General features: G+C 39.0%; 1 pseudogene; it reads right to left on the bottom strand.

Annotated features, from left to right (window-relative positions):
- The window catches only part of LOC102439432, a 66,534-nt pseudogene that overhangs the window by 39,893 nt on the left and 8,494 nt on the right, over window positions 1-18,147 (bottom strand).

Below are 18,147 nucleotides of genomic sequence, written 5' to 3'. Positions count from 1 at the left end.
TGTGATTGTAAACATCATCAGGACTACATGAACTAATAAAGGGGTGGTTTCCCCGGAACAGCAGCTGGGCTGCCCAAAATAACATATGACAGATATTCTATTTTTTTTATCCTCACCCAAGGATAGGTTTGTATTGATTTTGAGTGAGAGAGAGAGAAAAAGAGAGAGAAAGAGAAACATTGATCAGTTTCCTCCCATATGTGCCCCAACTAGGGACCTAACCTTCAACCTAGGTAAGTGCCCTGACCGGGTATTGAACCCATGACCATGACCTTTCAGTGTACAGAGCAACAGTCCAACCAACTAAGCCACACATTATTACAATACTAGAGGCCGGTGCACGAAATTCATGCATAGGGGCAGGGGGATCCCTCAGCCTGGCTGCACCCTCTCACAATCCGGGACCCCTCAGGAAGGGTTCCTAGGCCTGGCCAGCAATCCGGGCCAATTGGAGCTTTCCTTCCCCCGGCTGCTGGCAGCTGGCCCTGGCCCTGCCCCCGCCCCCCCCCCCCCCCTGGTGGCAATGGTTGGCATTTGTGCGGGGGTGGCTCCCCTCCCCTGCCACCAGTCACCTCCCTCTGTGGGCAACAGGCATGGGGGGTGATCCCTTGGCTAGCCTGGGCCTCCCTCTGTGTGGGGATAGATTGTGGGGCCCCCAGATCAATAGCCCCACAGAGGGAGGCCCCGGCCACCCACCGCAGCACTGCCAGCTGGGTGGCCTGGACCTCCCTCTGTGGCTACCGGCCGGGGGACCTGGGCCTCCCTCTTTGGGGCAATCAATCACGGGGCTCTGTGATCAATTGCCCAGCAGATCATCCCACCTTGGCTGGCCTGGCGCCAGTGTGTGTCATAGTGTGGTCGTCTGGGAGGTCGTCCGGACGGTCATTCTGCTGTTCGGTCATTCGGTTGATTTACATATTAAGCTTTTATTATGATAGATTAACTTCACTTATAGATCCAGATTTTTCCTGATCACATGACATCAACATTTACTAGGCTAAAATGAGTATTACTTACAGTGAGACACAAGTTTAGGCATTTATTGTCCATTCCATATGCCACATATTTTGTGAAGGAAGGCTCAAGCTAGAATTTCTAATCAAAACCAGTAAGGAAAGAATCTCTCAGAAGTATCTAAATGAAAGCTGGCCAGCTGAATTAATAGGGATGATACCCTTGCTGAAAGATGCCACCTACTTATCCTAAAACAATGAAATTTATTGGAATAAAATTATGTAAATGCTACATAAAATTATGTGCACCATGCTCAACATCGTTAAGGAAATGCAAATCAAAGCCACAGTTATACCACCTTAAATCTACTAGGATGTCTAAAATTTAAAAACTGATCTTTGACTAAGAGTCAAGGACAATAACATGGAGAAAATAAAGTATTTTCAACAAATGGCACTTGAATAACTCTACATCCCCTTGCCAAAAATTTTTTAAAAATCTAGGAACAGACTTTATACCCTTTACAAAAACTAACTCAAAATGGATCATAGCATGCATCCCTATGTTCATTGCAGCATTATTTACAATAGCTAAGACATGGAAGCAACCTAAGTGTCCATTGAAAATGAATGGATAAAGATGGGGTACATACAATGGAATATTATTTGGTCATAAAAAGAAATCTGCCATTTGTGATGATATGGATGGACCTAGAGGGAATTAAATTATTAAATTAAGTGAAATAAGTCAGACAGAGAAAGACACCATATGATTTCACTTATATGTGGAATCTTAAAAACAAAATAAATAAATAAAACAGAAACAAGCTCATATAGATACAGAGAACAAATGGATGCTTGCCAAATTGGGGATGGGAGGTTGAGAAAATGAGTGAAAAAGGTAAAGAGGTTAAGAGGTTAAGAAGTATAAATTTCTAGTTATATAAACAGTCATGAAGATATAAAGTACCATATAGAGAATATAGTCAATAATATTGTAATAGTTATGTATGGTGTCAGATGGGTACTAGACATATTGGGTGATCATATCATAATTATATAAATGTATAATTACTATGTTATATACCTGAAATTAATATGATATTGTACATCAACTGCAACTTTAAAAGTAAAATGGATCAGACACCTAAATATAAAATGTAAAATTCTTAGTTGGCTAACATAGAAGATAATTTAGATGACGTTGGATTTGGTGGTGACTTTTTAGATATAATACCAGAGGCATGACCCATGAAAGAAATAAAAATAAAAACTTCTATTCTGTGAAAACATTGTCAAGAGAATGAGAAGACAAGCCACAGACTGGGAGAAGATATTTGCAGAGACATCTGAAAGCAGTGCTGTTATCCAAAATATACAGAGAACTCTTAAAGCTCATCAAGAAAAAAACAAGCAGCATGATTAAACAATGGACAAAAATTCTGAACTGGCACCTCACCACAGATATACAGATAACAAGCATAAGAAAAGATGTTTCACATCATATGTTTTTAGAAATTTGCAATATGAAACAACAATGAGATACTACTACATACCTATTAGAATAGCCGGATCCAAAACAATGACAACACTAAATGCTGGTGAGAATTAGAGCAACAGGATCTCTCATTTATTGTTAGTGGGAATGCAAAATGGTACAGCCATTTTGGAAGATAGTTTGGCAGTTTCTTACAAAGCTAAGCATCCTTTTACCATATGAGCCAGCAATCACACTCCTTGATATTTACCCAAAGGAGTTGAAAACCTGCACAGCAGCTTTATTCATAATTGCCAGATTTAGAAGCAACCAAGATGTTCTTCAGTAGATGAATAGATAAATTGTGGTACCTTCAAACAATGGAATATTATTCAGCACACACAAAAGAAAGAGCTATTAAGCCATAAAAAGTCATGTCGGAAACTTAAATGCATATTACTAGAGGAAATAAGCCAACCTGAAAGGTTATACGGTTCCAACTGAATGACCTTCTGGAAAAGGCAAAACTACTGGAGACATTAAAAGGATCAGTGGTTGCCAAGGGTAGAGGGAGGAGGGATGAATAGACTAAAGACAGAAGATTTTTAAGGCAGATGCACTATTATGTATACTACTCTTATTGTGGATACATGTCACTTATACACTTGTCAAAACATACGGAATACACAACACCAAGAATGAACCCTAATGTAAACTACGGACTTTGGGTGATACTGCTGTGTCAAATGCAGGTTCAGAGATCATAACAAATGTACCACTCTGTACGGGATGCCAATAGTCTGAGAGATTATGTGTACACACTACACAGAAGTCTATGGGAACTCTCTGTACTTCCACTCAATTTTCTGTAAACTTAAAGCTGCTCTAAAAAAAATAAAGTTTATTATTATTTTTAAAGTGCTAACAAAAATGTGGAGAATTAGCAACCCTCATACATTGCTGGTGGGAATGTAAAGCGGTGCTCATTTTGAAAACAGTTCCTCACAATATTCAACATCAAGTTACCACACTGGATAGACAAAATAATGGGTCATAAATATGTCCACATTCTAATCCACAGAATCTGTGAATATGTTACCTTATGTGGCAAAAGGGACATTGCAAATATTATTAAATTAAGGATCTTGAGATGTAAAGATTATCTTGGGTCATTTGGGGAGGGAGACATGAAGTGGCTAATAATCACAAGGATTATTTTGTTTGTTTTGGTTTTTGTTTGTCTTTTCCTTTTCTTTTTTAGGGAGAGGGAGAGAGAAAAAAAAACATGGATGTGAGAGAGGCATATCAATCAGCTGCCTCCTATAGCACTCTGACCCCGACCAGGGATCAAACACACAATATAGGTATGTGCCCTGAAGGGAATAAACCCATGACCTTCCAGTGCACCTGAGCACGGACGATGCTCCAACCACCTGAGCCACACCAGCCAAGGCACAGAGAAAGGGAGGGGCAGTGAAATAGAAGTGAGGAAGGAAACAGAAGACCGAGGCTGGAGCTGGGGAGTGTGAGCTAGGTCAGGCAGCCTCTAGAATCTAAAAATAGAGGGGGGCGGGGACCACTTCTTCCTTTCCTTACTTACTCTCCTCCATTTTCAACCTATGTAAGATTCTTCAGGTTTTCAATATGTCCACCTTTTAGGCATCATTTAAGTTTAGCCTGTCTTCCCTGGACAAATATATTTACTCTCTGACCCATTTCACTGTCATAAGTTAGACTTAACTCTATTCACCAACACCCTACATGTTCTACCTAATTCTCTGCGACATCCTTGGTCACAGGCACAGAATTTTCCTTCACTTTCTTATCATGTAATTATCTCTAGGGAGTTTATAGAGCAGACATGGGAAAGTAAAAGAAATAAAAGTAGGATAAAGTTTTCTAGAAGAACAGTCTGAAATTCCCCAGGGAAAGAGGAATGTGAATATTTGAGAAGATGGATTAAGAGAATGTTGATAAAATATGACAGTAGACAGGGGAAAAGAATTGGAGATAGAGGGAGATGAGATAAAATAAAGATGTGGCACAAGAAGAAATTACATACTATTGTGTTTATTTCCCAAAAGACACCTTTTAACACAAGTATCCTCTTAAAGTAGTTTTCCAAGAAAGCAGTCAAAGAGATTTGAGTATAAAGAGTTACAAGATGGCAAAGCAAGATCAAAACGTGACTTGACATGAGTGTTAAAGATATACTCTTTATATCTAAAAATACTCCCCATAGATTCTTTGAGAAAATAACCTAAGTTCTCTATAATATAGTTGGGCTTATAAATTTCAAAGTGTATATTTTATTCATTCTCCCTTGTTTTCTCCACAATGTCTCATCTTCACTGACCTAATAATCACACAACTGCAAGCTTCCATGTCTGTAAAGATAAAAATCTTCTCAAACAAATTTAGAAGATAAATTACCATGAGTGGTGGTCACTCAACAATATTTATTTTAATAAGTGATTTTGGAGAAGTATTTGAAGTTGGGACTTTGGGAATGGAAAAGTGAGTGGAAGCAGTGAAACAGTCTAAAGGTATGTCCTCAAATGGGGGACCCGTGGAGAGGAGCATTGTCGAAACACTTGAAGTATTCTGAAAGCCTTCTCACTCCTGTTAGAAGCTGAGGATTAAAAAAAAAAAGGAAGGAAGAAAGAAAGAAGAAAGAAAGAAAGAAAGAAAGAAAGAAAGAAAGAAAGAAAGAAAGAAAGAAGAAAGTAGTATCATCAAAGCACTCTTACCTGATAAGATTAGGAGCAGTAGTTGGTCAGGTAATCTAAAATAAACTGTAAAATAAACTGGTGAACAAAATAGATCCAGAGACATAGAAGCAAGGAACAGACTGTTGAAGAATCTCAGAGGGAGGCAGGGATGGGTGGGTGGGTGCATATATGCATAAATGCATAACCCATGGACACAGACAATAGGGTGGTGAAGGCCTGGGGCAGGGGTGGGGAGTGAGCTAGAAGGGGCTAATGGGGACAAAAGGGAACAGATGTAATACTTTCAATAATAAACATTTTTTTAAAAGAAAAAAAAGAGAGGTTAAAACTAATAAACATATAAAATATACAAATACATTATCAAGAACTGTGAGATCTTTGAGATTTTTATAATCTCCTTGCAACCTCACACGTTCGCTTGCCCAGTTGCATACACCACAAACCTTCTAAAAAGTACAGCAAGAGATGTTGAAGAAATTTTAGGCAGTTGGAAAGTGAGGGCCATCTTAGAAGAGAAACATGAAGCAAAAATATGAATCCAGCCTTGCAGCTAGTGACAGTCTAAAAACATTTTATAACCCACCCTAGGTGATGTCAGTCTTGCACAGCTGGTGGGTGAGAAGAATCATGTGCGTAGGAGACTCAGGAACAACTCAGCAGCCCCATTTTCAGGGCCGGGGTATGACCTAAGCAGGCTGTTGTTCGGAGGAGGAACTGCTGTCATTGTGGAGTCTGGAGGACTAGGGGTCAGCCTCAGCCTGCAGGGAGGTTTGGGGCTTGAAGGTTTGTGATCAACCTGCACCTGGTGATTTAATAACCACCCACTTTAATCCTCCTATTTTCAATGATTTCTTCAAGGCATGGGTCATTTGATCCTAATCATAGGCCTGTGTTCTCGATATTGTAGACAGGTGTCATCACTCTAGTTAGCATCATATTTATTTGTAGATCAAAAGCCGTCTCTAGCAGGTCTGACCAAAACGGTTTATATTTACCATTTAAAGATCGGTTCTAGAGACAAGGCTCGCTTCTTTTTTCAGCCCATATTCTGAGAAGTTCAAACCATTTTATTTATAGCCTGTTTATTAATTACCAAAAGAGGAGGTGGCAAAGAGATTACCTTTGTACCCTCTCTCAGAATGGGATGTTTGCATACTTGTCACCGTGCGTAAACTGAAGTTTTGTTTTTATGCCTTGTTTTGCTTTTTAAGTGATTTGTGGAAAGCTCAACACTACAGACAGGATATTACCCCACTCCTCTGTTTTGTCATCGGATCACATTGTTATTAGCCACTTGGAGCATCTCCTAAACACTTTCACTCTCATGTCCTCCCTTCTGAAAGGAAAACACCACAGTTTCTTGGTTTGAGCTTTGTGGGCTCACTTCTGTTTACACTGCGGCATGACTGACAGGCACTAGAATCCAGCCTGCTTCACATAACCTGCTTGCTATGAGTGCCTCAGAGTTCCTCAGCCAACTGTGTGGGAACTTCGCATATTAGCTGGATACATGTGGATCCATCAGAGTAGATTCTTCGATCGCCGCAACACCTTCGTATAACTTTTGGACAAAGTAATTAATTCATTTAGGAAGACCCAGTGCATTTGCTACTGTTGGCTATCTTAGATACTAATCCTATATAATAAAAGTGTAGTATGCAAATTTTCCCCTAGACCTGGAGTTGTCAGGGAGTTCGACCAGGGGGCGGGGCTGGCCGGCGGAAGGGAGGGAGGCCCCGGTTGGCTGCAGGCAGCCGCTAGGGACCCTACCAGTGTGGGCCTCTAGTTGATAATAAGATGCTTTGGGCATCTGAATTAAATAATGCTACTTATTTTATGGACACAGACTATGTCACTGTGATGTGAGGAAAATCAATGAAAATGTCTTGGCCTCAATACAGAGAGCACTTTGTGGCTAGGAAGGCTACAATACGTTGTGGCCAGGCAGGGTACAATGTGCTAAGGAGAAATGTTTATCTATTGCAGGATGTAACATTTTACAGGGCCATTTATTTGTTTTATTGCTACATGAAGCATGCAAGTTAAATCTTACTGACTGTTGGAATCACTGGATAAGACAACAGTTCTGCCTGGAAGATAAATTTATTGTTACCTTGCACTGCTTTCACTGAAGGCTGGGAAGAAAATTCTTCCTAATAATGCATTAAAAACTGAAAATCATTTTTAAAGGCCTGCTTTTGGAGAACCTAACAAAGCATGGAAAATCCTCATCTTTTAAATCAGGGGTTTTAAGTTTTATTTTATATTATTGAGAATGTGAAGTGTGTTGAAATACTTACATTTTATGCAAATCAAAATCACTGCCAAAAATCATCAAAAATATTGCATGTGTGATAGAGAGAAAGAAAAAAGGGAGAGAAAAAAAGAGGGACTATAGTTACATGCACATGTATTAAGGTGTTTTAAATTAGCTTGTCATTTTAAGACTGTAAATGTTTTCTGAATAAAACAAAAAAGTTAAGATCAATGCATAAAAACAAAACAAAAAAAGTCTGTTTTATTTTGTGGGAATCTATGTTCTCAGAAATGAAACCAAATTACTTCAATACTAAATAAATAACCATGGGGATACGCTAAATCATCACTGTAAAATTTTAGGAAAAACTCCCTTCTACCGCCTCTTATCCCAAAACACTGGTCTTCTATTCTGTGCGATGGTTGCAGAAATGATGTACCAATTTTTTCCTGCAGCAGTCTGATATGTGGATGACTTTTCTTGAAAGAATGAAAAGAAAAAGGATAAAAACACACACACACATAAATAAGCTCCCCAGAGGAACTCTTCACTTTCTCCAGCAGCTCACTATGTCAAAATATTGATTGGACAGGAAACCTGACCTACCAGTGACCTCAGGAAAGCCAAAAGAAAGTGAGCTAATGCTAGAACCTGCTACTTCTCTTTTATATCATGAAAACATCACTACCTTGATGCTTCTCACAGTAACTCTAATAATAGCTTTGCATTAACTATTTATCCTTTGGGAACTAGTCATTTAAAAAAAAGAGATTTTCAGTTCTTTATATGAAAATATTTAAAACAAGGATTTGTTATTTTGGTTAATGTTCCTCTTTGTCAAAGAGCCCAATCACCTTAATTTGTCCTCTAACACTTCACTTTTTATTATCCTGATATATGTATAATTTCTTCAGCATCGATTCTCCACTTTCAAGGAAAGATGAATATGGCAGATGCAATGATAATAATGAAAATACAGAAAAAAGAAGAAAAAATAGTTTGAGTTTTATTATGTGCTAAGTGCTCTTTTAGGTGCCATGCACATCTTCACATATTTAAGCTTCACCAACATTCTGTAAGAGATATTTTATTTTCATTCACATTTTAGATATAAGAGAACTGAGGAGCAGGTTTATTACATAATTTTCCAAAGGTCACACAGCATTCCCCAAACTGTAGGCTTTCTAAGCTGAGTTCCACCAACAGGACTTAGGGCTGCTTCCTTTCCTTTATGAGTACACTTTGCCCCACTGTGTCTACTTAGTGGAGCTTTTGGAAAGTTCAAGTGTAACTTTATTTCTTTTAAAAATTACTATAAAGAGTTAGGGTATAGTTCATCATGCAGTCTCAAACCATACAACCTAACCTGGCATAAGCTTAAAGCTTTATACTTGCTTTTCTTCGTTTACTGACCTTTCACTGCAGATCATCTTTCTTAAAATCCCAAACCCAGGATAAGGCCTTCTTTTGTGTCTGCTGTCAAGATTCCCATAAAGCCAAGTCTATCAATCTCCCTCATTACTGGGTCAAACTCGCCAAGGTCACTCATTTAGCCTGTTTACCTTGGCACCTCCTTGTATGATCTCTCTCTGAATTTTATAGTAGCCTTCAATCAAGTGTAACCTATGAGACAGCAGCAGCACCCAGGAACTTCTTAGAAATGTAGATTCTATTTCCTGCAACTTCTATACATGTCATGTTGGAGAAGCACCACCGTAGGACGTATTCTGCCTTTTGATAAATAGACCTAAGTCTCTAGTGCAGTGGTTTTCAAAGCCTCGTAGACATTGGAATCACTTGGAGATTAAAACACAAACTTCTAGAGCCCACTTACAGAGTATCTGATTCAGTGGGACTAGAGTAAGGAGACCAACATTTTATATTTCTAGCAGGTTGCCAGAGGCTGTTGCTGCCGCTGACCTGTGACAGCCACGGCTTTAACTTCCCGGATGCTCTCCTCTTCTGCATTCCAAACTGTTATAGAAAGCTGTGAGTTCTCCCTATGCTGTGTGAGGAAGCGCAGTCCCCCTTAGTGATGCAGGCAGGAGAGTGATCTATGCAGCTATTGTCTGAGAAGAAGCTGTAGGTAGATGAGAGGCAGCATGTGTAGAGTGGGGATGTGGGGATGGATGTCTGAGATCCCTGCCTTGACTCTGATATCTAAACCACAGTTCCTTCTAATATTGTAGTTTCATAGGATAACTTTAGTTCCGTATGTAACTGAAATGTTCACAATTACAAATAAGGTGGGGCCAAATATATTTTGAAGAGTCTATTATAGGAGCTTCTACACTATTACAAAAGTAATAAATGTAGTAAGGATAGAAATTCAGCTAAGAAATCCATAGACTTACTAGAGGGTCCTGGTCTAAAAGGAGAATTGGGGATTGAAAAGAGAGAACAACTAGAGAATAATAAATTAATTGGGTCTTTACTGGAAAAAAGTTTAGGGAGATTTTAACTCCCGAATTATTTTAGAAACTGATATTTAAAAAATTTTGAATTTTATAAACATAAAACTACAGATTAGTCTATAGCAAATCACTAAAAAAATACAAGTAAATCATCTGGTTGTCACGACATATAAGACTGGAAAAATTTAAGGTGTGCCACTGTCTAATATTTCCCAGAACATTCAGGCTTTTACACAGACAGCTGGTGACTTTCCAATGCGATAATCATTTACAATGGGCTCCAAAGGAATGCTGAGGACTGCCAATTGCTAACGCTCTCTTCCATTTCACGGAGGTTGTGAGAATTTAAAATAAAGGGTTGGAGCCCTGATTATATACATATATAGAAGATACAAAAGCTAACAAGGTTTCTGATGAGAACTGGGTGTTTATTTGGAGTAATATGAGAAAAATGAGAACCAGTAGTTTTTGTAATTAATTTTGATTTTCAGAGGTTTTTCTATATCAAACACTATCAAAATGCAGTGAGTCACCCAGAGATGAGAACCATGGTTTTACAATAGACTTTGACAGGAATTACAGGGTAATGATAAATAAGCTCATCTCTGTAGTCTTCTTTTATAGATTTATAAATAATTTGGAGGAAACAGCCCGTGGTCAAACCTCCAAGTCTATAAAACGGCATAAACTTTTTATTGCAGTGAAATTCTAAGCTAAAGGAGATAAACTGCAGAAATCTCTTTTGGTATGAGAGGGCATAAAAATGGCAAACGAGTTTCTGTATAACAAAATCCAGGAAGAAAGTTTCAGAGGAAAGATAATCCGGATTTCACTTGTGGAATGGCAAACTCAGAGATAGCAGCCATCCAAATAAGGGACAAGGCAATCATTCTGAAGCCTGTTCTGAACACATTGGTTCTCTGGGCTATCACAGGGGAAAATATTCCAAAGCTAGTTGTTCGTCAAAGAAAAATAAAATAAATAAAAAAAATGTGTCTGGATATTAGTCATAAACAAAGACAATAGAATTGAAGCCCATTGATGGGAATCTGAGGCCATTTGGAGGAAGACAGAACTGTTTAATTACATTAGAATTCAGAATTAAAATTTTCAACCGGCAAAAAATGAAATGCTGGAAGGAGATACATCTCCATGATATGTAAAATTAAGTAAACATATATGATAACAAAGAAAAAGAGTCATTTTACACAATGGAGAAATAAATAAATATAGTATCCTAAGAGTTCGAACAAGCTAAGAGAAAATGAAAACATTGTGGAAGGTTTTGACGCCACCATAGCTATCAAAAATGGAGAGGGACACATTTTGGGAGGCAGTTCCTCATTCTTAGGAGTGGGAAAAGCCATGGATGACCACCACAGTCTCCTGAGGCCTCCCTTGCTAACAAAATATTAGGTGGCTATAACTATTTTCTTACAGTATTGTTCTTACTGTTGTGTAAAAGTAGCTCTCTTTTCTGATAGATGGAAGAAAAAATTCTCCCTATATGTGGCCCGTTCCCCTCCCCTATCCTTTGCGCCTGTCTCCTAGCTGGTTTCTCCACTATCCTATTGCTCGCCTTCCCTCTCTGCTGTCTGCCTAATACACTTTATTTTCTGTTCTGCAGCAATGTGTTGTAGGCCTCATTTTTTCACTTGGTCTCTCATTTCTGTTCTCCATAATTGCTTCCCTTTATAGCATTCTAACCATGCTGCATCTTATCTTTCTCAGGTTTTCTCTCAACCTTTGCTCTTTCATGTTTTGGGAATTTTCAGGAGGAGAAAAGTTGGGGAATAAAATCAGACTAAAGAAAAAGCTTTATACCCGGCTGGTGTGGCTCAGTGATTAAGCATTGACCTGTGAACAGGAGGTCATGGTTTGATTCCCAGTTAGGGCACATGCTCCGGTTGTGGGCTTGATCCCCAGTGTGGGGCATGCAGGAAGCAGCCAATCAATGATTCTCTCTCATCATCAGTGTTTCTCTCTCTCTCTCTCTCTCTCTCTCTCTCTCTCTCTCTTTCTCTCTCTCTCTCTCTCTCTCTCTCTCTCTCTCTCTCTCTTCTCTCTCCCCTTTTGCACTGAAATCAATAAAAAAGAAAAGGAAAGGAAAGAAAAGAAAAGAAAAGAAAAGGAAAAGAAAAGAAAAGAAAAGAAAAGAAAAGAAAAGAAAAGAAAAGAAAAGAAAAGAAAAGAAAAGAAAAGAAAAGAAAAGAAAAAAGAAAAGAAATGAAAAAAGAAAAGAAGCTTTAAGGTGAGAAGGAGCTTTGGAAATATGCAATATCTGCTGTGTCTATGACATAGGACTATAGGAACACACAGAGCAATGGTATTCTGTCTCTATTTCCCCCACTCCACACTATTCCAGTAGGTAGGTAGCCAAGTGCTTGCCCATGCCCCTTTGAATTTAGCAGACAAGAAAAAAATTGAATCAAATAAGAATATTTGTAATGATCTGAAAAAAGTTATTAAAATACTCTTTCCTTTTCTGACTACACCATGTCTCTGTGAGACTGAATTTTCTTCATGTACCTGCAATACATGCAACTTATTCTTCAATATATGCAACCAAATACTTCATTATATTAAATGCAGAAACATATGTGAATCCAGCTCCTTTTGTATTAAGCCAGACATTAGGGAGATAAGCAAAAATGTAACACAATATTGCTCTTCTCATTTTTTTTGAAAATAAGATTTTCATTATTTATATTAAAATATAATGGATTTATTATAACTATTATAACATAAATTAATAAAGCAAAAGTTTTATATTTCTTAGTTTTAATTTACAACACTAAATAATGGTAGCTATAAAACACAAAAATAAAAGGTCTTTGGCACTCTTGATAATTTTGAACTCTATAATTTCTTCGTAAATTATATTTTATTTTTAATGCTATCTAATGAAAACAATATTTTGTTTGGTATAGTTTGATATAGTAAGCCATTTTCTTAACTGAGCAATACTTTCTATTTCTCAGCAGTGAATATCAGCTACCAAACAGCCTAGTCTATGGTTTTGCATTGAAGAGTTTTGAAAAAGCCAACGTCTCCCCTCCCCCCCCCCACAAGAATTTTGTGTATTAGATGATGAAGAAGTAAAAAATAAAAAAATAAAAAAATAAAAAAAGCCCTCTTGAAGCAAATCTGTCAAAATCCTGGGTAAACTTCTTTAACATAAATGTTCGAGTTCACAAGTAACTCAAGGAAACCTCCAGTGTCTCGGAGAAATTGAAAGCAGGGTTCTAGTCAGACACTGTGGATTTGGCAGTCCTGCAGGTTTTGCCGGCTGAGTAATCAAGAGGCTTGGCCTTTAAAGGCCACATGAAGCCCTAGGCACCTGTGAGTTGAGAGAATGAAGATGACTCATACAACTACAACCCTTGAAAGGCATCATCCATTATGAAAGTGTGAACTTCAGGAAAATCTCTACTTGACAATGGATAGGACAAAGGAACTTTGTATCATTTCTGGCTCAGGGAGGGGAAAAAAAATACCTCCCATGAAACTGTATCCATAAGCCTCCTGTAATAAGGTTTGGGAAAATTAACGTAAGAAGTGTTTCCCAGAGTAGTAATGTTTCTAAACCTGGCAGGGCAAACCCAAAACTTCCCTGGAAAGATAAAACATCAAGCTATCCTTTCAGGATTCTAACAGATAAGTCAGTTGAAGATGATTTCCAACATGTTTATGAAACATATGAGGGGGAAAATCTGAAAAGAGCAAAAGCCAATAAAAAGCAAGTGACAGAAATATACTCGTAAAAGATTCAGATGGAAGACTTACTAGATAAAACTCATCTAATAATGTAATAATTCCTGAAGATAAAAGAAGAAATCAAACATATAGAAAATAAACAAGATATTAAGCAAAAAGTCCAGGTGGTTTGGAATAATAAGCATAAAAATGTGAGAAATAAACAATGTAATGAGTGACATGACAAAAACACAAAACTTAGAGACAAGGATTAGGTTAAAAAGCACAGATCAAAAAGAACCGAACGAAGTGGACTGCATATCTGGAGAAATTGTTCAGAATGCAACACGTGAGGGGGAAAAATAGGAACCGGGAAAGGGAAAAAGTGGCAGAAAATGTAAAATGGAAGAACCGACATATATTTAATTAGGCTTTACAGAAGGAGAGAAAATAAGAATGGAGAAAGCCATTATTCATAGCAAGATAAATCAAGCAGAGAGAAGGAACAAATAAAAATATTATACTTTAAAAAGAACTATATACATATAGAAGATTTAATAATAATATATTATTATGCCAATATGTTGCAAATTTACACAAAATAGAAAAATTGCTAGAAAAAAATGTCTTACTAGAGTTGTCTCAAGAAAACAGGTCTGTAGGAGAATAGACAATTACTATTTCAATTAAAATAATTGAAAGAATGGTTAAAAGTCTACAAATAAAATACTGTGTCATGATTTTACAGTGGAGTTCTTTCAAAAATGATATAATAGGTCATCTTTATCCTATGCACTCTGCTCCATGTATTAAAAATAAGGAAATAATTCCTAATTAATTTTGTGAGACTATTAATCTTGTTACCAAAACTAGAAAAAAAGATAATAAAAATAAAATTAAAACTTAACTCATGTATAACATATATACTGTATATGTATATATATATTATATATACATATATATATATGTATATATATATATATATAATTTTTAAAATTAGCTATTTAAATCCAGAAAAAAATTACTGTGCAAACACACACACACACACACACACACACATTTCTACATGTGCTAACCTTTTTTAAATTGATTTTAGAAGGAAGTGGAAGGAAGAGAGAGAGAGAGAGAGAGACATTGACGTGTTCCACTTATGTATGCATTCATTGGTTTGTTCTTGTATGTGCCTTGACCAGGGATCAAACCCATAACCTTGGTGTGTTGAACAGATGCTCTAACTAACCAACTGAGCCACACCCAGCAAGGGCACATTTGCTGCTCTTTATATTTATGCTGTGTTGTATCTGTTGTGCTTCTTAAATACTTAGCTGTAGATTTTTAAAATCAATTTCACAATTTTCTATTCAGCCATTATCTCTTCAAACAGTGATTCTTTCCCCATTTTCTCTTTTTTTCCTTCTGGAGCATCAATTGCGTATACGTCATAACTTTTCACTGTGTCTCCATATGTTGCTCATTTGTGTATTTCCATATTTTTTCTCTTGGTGCTTCCATTCATTAATCCTCCTTTCATCTAATCAGCTTTAAATTCATTTACTAAGTTAGAAAATTTATCCATTGTTTATTTTAGTTATAAAATTTCCTTTATATTTTTTTTTTAATTTTAATTTTCTGGTAAAATTCTTCACATTTTCTTTCATTTTCTTAAATATCTTGACCACAGTTACTTTAAAGCCCCTACCTGAAAACTCCAATATATATATTACCTTTGAGTTTATTTCTACTGTTTGTTTCTCTACTGATTTCTGGTCATATGAATATATTTCTTTTTATTTTTATCCAGGATCTTTATTGAATGTATAAACAGTAATTTATTGAATGCAGAATCTACACTAATAAAAGAGAAACATGGTAATTAGCGTACGACCACTACCCTTTTCATTGGCTAATCAGTGAGTATGCAAATTAACTGTCAGCCAAGATGGCGGCCGGCAGCCAGGCAGCTGGAAGCGAACATGAGGCTTGCTTGCTTCAGTGAAGGAGGACTCCAACGTTCCCCGCCTGACTTGCCAGCCTCTGAGCTGGCAGTTTGAAACTTTGTAACAAATATAGAAGCTAAACAAAACCCCAGAAACCAGCTTTCAGCTGCCGAGATCTCAGAGCTGGGGATGATACATTGTTTCGATTATAGAACACAAACAAACCAGATACCAGCTTTCAGCAGCCGAGGCCTCAGAGCTAGAGCCAGAGCTAAAGCTGGCCCAGAATAAAAAAAGAAAAAGAAAAAAAGGAGCGGTTGGGAGCTTCAGTCAATCGCCAGCCTGAAGGCAGCCCCTCAGCCCCTCACCCAGACTGGCCAGGCACCCCAGTGGGGACCCCCACCCTGAAGGGTGTGTGACCAGCTGCAAACAGCCATCATCCCCTCATCCAGGGCTGGCCAGGCCACCCCAGTGGGGACCCCACCCTGATCCCAGGACACCCTTCAGGGCAAACCCAGCCTTGCCCCCCAGGCCTCTATCCTATATAGTAAAAGGGTAATATGCCTCCCAGCACCGGGATCAGTGGAGCCGCGAGGCCTCCTGGCACCAGATCAGCATGACAGGGGCAGCGCCCAAACCCCCTGATCCCCCTGCGACTCTGTGTGTGACAGGGTGCGGCGTCCCAACCCCCTGATCGCCCTGCTCTGTGTGTGACAGGGTGCGGCGCCCAACCTCCCCCCCACACACACACACACATAGGCCCTGCTCTGTGTGTGACAGGGTAGAGCCATAACCTCCCCATCGGCCCTGCCCTGAGTGTGACAGTGGCGGTGCCCCAACCCCCTGATCGGCCCTGCTCTGTGGGTGACAGGGGGCGGTGCCCTAACTCCCCTATCGGCCCTACTCTGTGAGTGACAGTGGGGAGCTCCTCAACCCCCTGATGGGCCCTGCTCTGTGCATGACAGGGGGCAGCACCCAACCCCCTGATGGGCCCTGTTCTGTGCATGACAGGGGGCAGCGCCCAACCCCCTGATTGGCCCTGCTCTGTGCGTGACAGGGTACGGAGCCCCAACCCCCCTGATGGGCCCTGCTCTGTGCGTGACAGGGGGTGGCGCCGCAACCTCCCAATCCGCCCTGCTCTGTGCATGACAGGGGGCGGCGCCCCAACTCCCCAATCAGTCCTGCTCTGAGCCCGACCAGGGGCTGCACCTAGGGATTGGGCCTGCCCTCTGCCACCCAGGAGCAGGCCTAAGCCAGCAGGTCGTTATCTCCCGAGGGGTCCCAGACTGTGAGAGGGCACAGGCCGGGCTGAGGGACCCCCCCTTCCCCCCCGAGTGCACAAATTTTTGTGCACCGGGCCTCTAGTATTTTATATGCAAATTTATAGAAATAATTTAAGGAGCAGAATGATGCTATCTTTCTCTGTAATGATTTTACTTTTGCTTCCATCAGTAAAGGAATGTGGGCAGATTACTGTTATAGAATCTAGTTTTAAATTGATTTGAAGAAATTCTGTTAATGGTTACCAATCACTCATAAAGTATACCCTTCAGTCACCCAATTGGAAGCCAAAGTGTTTACCAAGGCCCCTTCTCCTTGGAGAGTTCTATTCTCTAATCTTTTTCTCCCTCCCTCCTTCTCCACTCCAGCTTTATGAGACTGCCAAAAGTTTTGCTTCATTTCTTTGCCTCTTGGTCAAACTTTCTACCTGGTCTAGCCTCCACTCTGCTTTTTGTACACTTATCTTATTGGAATATGGGTAGATATTTATAATTTGGCAAAAGCTTTGAAGCAAAAGGCTATGTCAGATGTTGGACTCATTTTAGTTCCTCTCTTCTCTCTCAGATCTTAGGACTTTATGAGCTGTTCAATTGCTTCCAGCTTTTTAAGTTGTTTTGTTTTGTCTAAGAATTTATTATAGCAATAAGAACTTACATAATTGTAGGAGAAACTGGGGAACGAAGATGCTGAAGAGAGAAATTGGAGAATCTAAGACAAGTCACTAACCAGCTCTCCTGAAGCCAGGCGTCCCCAGCCGAGGGAATGGGAACACAAGGGGTGTTGGTGGAGAGACCCAGGGAAGGCTGTTGCTTCTGGAGCTGATGGGTAGCTTAGGATCGTGACTGATCATCAGGACCAGCCATCGTGGAGAGCTAAACCCAGTGGGGAATAGGCACAGTGGAAACCATAGACATTTCTGCATTCATTTCTCAACAAATCGAATTATGATTACCTTCAAAGCAAAATAGCAGCTGCTTCCCTTCTACAACCCAAATGCTTTACAATTTCTCTTTTACCAATTCTAACTGGAACAATACAGGGAAGGGGATTCTGGGAAACATGGGTTTAGCCTAGCCAAATTGACACAAAACAAAACTGTCAGAGAAATGACAATTTACCCGAAAGGAAATCAAATGGCCAGTAAACATACTAAAAGATGCTAAACTTTACGTTTACTCAGAAAAAATGTCATTTGAAGACACAATGATATACTCTTCACACACATCTGATTACATCAAATTTAAAGTGTTAATGAAGGTTGTATATGTTTGGCAGAGCATAAATTGGTTCAGGCACATTAACAAGCAATTTGGAATATCAAATAAAATTGAAGATGGACATGCCTTTTAACCCAATGATTCTACTACTATATGTACACCATTCTCACATATGCACAAGAG

Source organism: Myotis lucifugus, unplaced genomic scaffold, assembly GCF_000147115.1.
Source record: "Myotis lucifugus unplaced genomic scaffold, Myoluc2.0 scaffold_129, whole genome shotgun sequence".
NCBI lineage: Eukaryota > Metazoa > Chordata > Mammalia > Chiroptera > Vespertilionidae > Myotis > Myotis lucifugus.
The sequence above is the reverse complement of the archived record's forward strand: the minus strand, read 5'-3'. Positions and strand labels throughout refer to the sequence as shown.